At 33.3% G+C, this 4,290-nt stretch overlaps 1 protein-coding gene across 1 annotated transcript in view; it reads left to right on the top strand.

Annotated features, from left to right (window-relative positions):
- GRIA2 (glutamate ionotropic receptor AMPA type subunit 2) overlaps window positions 1–2,047 on the top strand; it is a 98,864-nt gene extending 96,817 nt beyond the window's left edge. Inside the window, exon 17 of the mRNA XM_065837705.2 lies at window positions 1–2,047. This exon is cut by the window's left edge and continues 841 nt beyond it. The gene's annotated coding sequence lies outside the window, so the exon portion shown is untranslated.
- Window positions 2,048–4,290: the final 2,243 nt, after the last annotated feature.

Genomic DNA, 4,290 nt, shown 5'->3' with positions numbered 1-4,290 from the left:
GTTAATATAAAATTACTTGGCGATGCTTGACATTTGAAATAAACTTTTTTCTATGGTTTTATTTGCAAGTGTTCCATTAATTTTACTAGCTACAGTTGGGTTATAAAGAGCCTGAAATCTAAAAGGACACTGTCAAGGTTGGGTCAATGTTTCAGTTTTTGGCAGTGTCACCATCCCCAGTTCACTTGAATCTGTGCAGCAGTTTTTTTCTACAGACGAGCCCAAGCTGTGATGCTCAGATAAGCATTTTGAACTCTGAAGATGAAGGTTGTTCTGTGTTGGAGTGGTACTTGATACCAGCACATGAAGAGTCAGATAGGTGCTGATTTAGAGCTCCTCTTAACTCTGACGTGCAGGGACTCACGATCCAAAGATTTGGTTCATATCTGTCTCTACTTTTGTACAATTGTGTTCATAAATACATGTAGAGAGAGAGAAGGCTATCAGTAAAAATTCATAAATGGCAAGCAGCAAAATAGTGTTAAATATATTTTTAAATATGAAACAAATGCAATTCTCAAATTGTTACTTTAAGGAAGCAGTTTTCAAACTGTTAAACAGTAATTCTAAGCAGTAGCTAGTAAAGTTCTTTGTTATGAAAAAAAAACAAAACCTTGGCAATGTCTTTTTGCGTTAAGATCAATAGTAACTCCAATTAGATGCAAGTCTGTACTGATGAAAATATCAAAACTTTCCTGAATCTTAATAATTATGAATATTCTTTGCTATCTGAAGTTACCACACCTTTTAATTATGTGTATTTAAAAATGATAACTCTACTTACAAAGCAAAAAGGAATCCTAGGAGGGGTGCAATAACATTAATTTAAATGCTAATGCAAATCAAAGCAACATCATGTTTCTCTGGCTTTCCCTGTAGATAAAATTCTGTACGTTTGGTTTAAAAGCTTACATTTTTCTGCATTGTGGATATATTGCCTCATGCAGTATTGGTCAATATTTTATTTTGGACTTAAATACAATTTGAAATATGACTTGCAGTTTTATTTGGAATTCATTTCTTAGGCTTAAGGAAAATGTTTACCGAACATTGGAGAAGACAGAGCATTTATCAGAAACCTGAAAACCCTTCTTGTGGTACAAGCTCTGAGCCTGTTTCTGCGAATATGTGAACACAGTGTATACTCTCAGTGCGGTCAGCAAAAGGGGTATATACAGTGTTTTCAATGTCAAACTTACCAGTAACTTCCCTCTAATTAAACTAAACCATTTCTTGGCATATCTGTAATCCATAGGTGTTCTGTGCATTACTCCTCATCAGGAATGTTGGGGGATGCATTCTGATTTTTAATGTTCGATGCTAGAATGACCAAACTAAAATAATATTCATATGGTAATCTAAACTTTTTGAAAAAGTAGAATTGCATTACTGTATACAGTGGAAAGCTATTTATTGTACCTCTGGGCTTATTCCTCTAAAAATCACAGCGTAAAAAAAAAATCTTTGTCAAGTCTGAACTGATGTATATAACTGAAATAACGTAAAGTTATATTTTCATGTTTTTATACTTAACTACATGATGAGAATACATAATGTATGAGTATTTCAATGACATATAATGTTGATTGGATAATACATATCTCAGTCAAAAAACAGTAATCATAGTTTAATATCCATGTTACAGTACATCAGTATATTGCTATATAAAGTATGTCTGTGTGCATTTAAGTGAAAAGTAGTCAAGAGTGATGAAAGCTGTCCAAGGGTTTTTTATTCATTTTCTATGAAAACTGTTATGGAGCAACCAAAATGTTTATGAACTCAAACTTATGTAAATTTCAAAATGTCCTTTACTGTAGCTTTTTGTTTACAGTACAGTATCTTATTTTCTGCTATGTTTAAATGAGTAATGGTACAAAGCTGGACATACACTTTCTAAGACATTAACGTTCCCGTTTTTTCATGTATACATATATGACAGAAAATGCTTCTGATTTTATTTTCCAATCTAACACATGATGGCTTTTCTGGAGTGTTGTATAAACTTCAATCATACATAAAAGATCTTCTTAAAAAAGGCAAAAGACCTTTAATGTCTGTTTAGTATTATTGAAATCTGGTTTCTTATTTATTATAAATGTATTTTCCTAAGATTTTACATAGAGCAAACCTGTTTGTCCCCATAGACATGAAATTCCCTTGAAGAATTTTGCAAGGAGAATATAAATCTTTCCCCAGATCATCTTGTCACTTGAGGGTAGATTTGCTGTAGTTTGCATTATCGCTGAACAAAATAATGTAACTTTCTTGCCAACAATATAATTGTATTTCTGGAATGTTACCTTCTTGATCATTGTTATAATGGCAGTGTGATAGGATGATAATTCTAGTAGGTTAAGTATCTATTCAGTAACTCTGCTTAAAATTTGTCAACTTGAATCAGTATTTTTTTACTTCAGCAGATTGTTCATGTGTCCAAAGCAGAGGAAGAACCTGAGAAATGGCAATTTTAGGTATATATTAGTAGTGTCTCTACTAGAGATCTAATGCAACAAAGAGTTCACTATAACAGCAAACAAATTGAGTCTGAAGAGGTTTGCAATGTGGAAGATTCAATATTTTTATTTAAATGTATTACACATATTAACAGAGTGTGTTTCTGGGGTATCAGCCTCCTTTTTTGGCTGATGGATGTAGACAATGTCTTTACACGAAGTACCATACACAAATAATTTTATTTAAAAATACAAATATTTGATTTCAGCTCTCATTTGGTAACAGTTTCATGAATACAGTTGTCACCAGCAAAGCAGAATTAGCAGTGGCTGTTCTGCATGATATCCCTAGAGGCTACTCAGACCTATTTCACTGTACCAAAGCTGATTGTTAATTAAATCTTTCCATTTAAGCTGTCATGGGATCACAAAAATTTACTGTGAGTGATCTATCAGGTCCAAATTATCTTAGGAATTCGCATTATATCAAGGACTTAGAAGAAAATGCAGAAAATTACTTAATTGTGGACTTGACTTTGAAAATTTCCCCTAGCATCAGTTTTTGAAGAAAATAGAGACTATTATGTACCTGTGTGAGACATAATAGAGTTAGGGAATTGTATACAGTAGCAGCACCTGTGTGGCAAATTCCATTCGATCTCTGCCTCCTATTGATCTTCCTGAAATTTCTGTTCACACTACTCCTAATACTCTAAACTTGGGGGCTGCTTGAAATAGATCAATGGTAAAATTGCCCCCAAATTGTTATTTTTTTCTGTCCTGAATGCTATCTTTACTCTCTCCCAAAGAAGTTTGATAAGCATGTCTATATCTGGGAACGTGGGAAGTTGAAGTGGTAACAAATTCCTAATAAAGATTCTAAATTAATTCCTGCTTTCATTTAGGAGGTGTCAACTCCTTCTGTCGTGAAGTAACTGTAATATTCATAGCGCATATTTTTTTTAGAGATTTCCTTAAAGTAGTGAATCACTTTGATGATCACAACTTCAATTAGTCATTTAGTGCTTTAACAGAAAATGTATTAAATTGATATTATTTGAAAAAATAAATCTTTAAAATATGATATTTGTAAAAAAGTGGCAAAAAAAATAGAACATAGTAAGATACAATACAAAAATTCTGAGAATGACAAATCTAACTCACCTGCAGCTTTTATGTGTCATGAGCCTTTCTCACAGTCCCTAGTCTTATCATTAGGGCATATTACGTGATGCTCTTGCTTTCTTTCCCTCTTGCCTCACCACATGCAGTTAGTTCTAACACATACTTTTTAGCGTGGTGGGCAGATACGAAATATAATTACCATATATAATACTATAAATTTTAAAAACTCTATTTGGCAGTCATTAATGTTTACTATAGCTCATTGCGTGTATCTCTGTATTAAAGAAGCAGTGATGATAAAGGTGGGAAAGATATCTCAGGTCATCTAAGCTAAACCCTTAAATCAAGTGGCATCATCCACTGTGCTGTTCTTCTGTCAATCTTCTTTGTAACAGCTCTTATTGCTAATGAAAATATGGCTACCTCTGTAGACAGCTCAGTGCTTTGATTACCTCAGTGGTAAGAGAAGTGTTTATACCTAAACGAAAAGTGCGTAATTCCACAAAGTTGTCCAGCAAATGACTTCATAGCATTTGCCCAAAGTTTTCCCTCACAGTACATTTCCAACTCTCACTCAACAGGAAAGGACCATTCCTACATGCTGTAGGCATAGAGAAAAAGTTCACATTTCATTTGTCATTCTTTTTAACAAATGCTGAATTTTCGAGACTGACTTACCTGAGTTAAAGAGTTTACTCCTACTAGTCTT

This window comes from Patagioenas fasciata, chromosome 4 (assembly GCF_037038585.1).
Source record: "Patagioenas fasciata isolate bPatFas1 chromosome 4, bPatFas1.hap1, whole genome shotgun sequence".
Classification (NCBI taxonomy): Eukaryota; Metazoa; Chordata; class Aves; order Columbiformes; family Columbidae; genus Patagioenas; species Patagioenas fasciata.
Note: the sequence above shows the minus strand (reverse complement) of the source record. Positions and strands in the feature narration are given on the sequence as shown.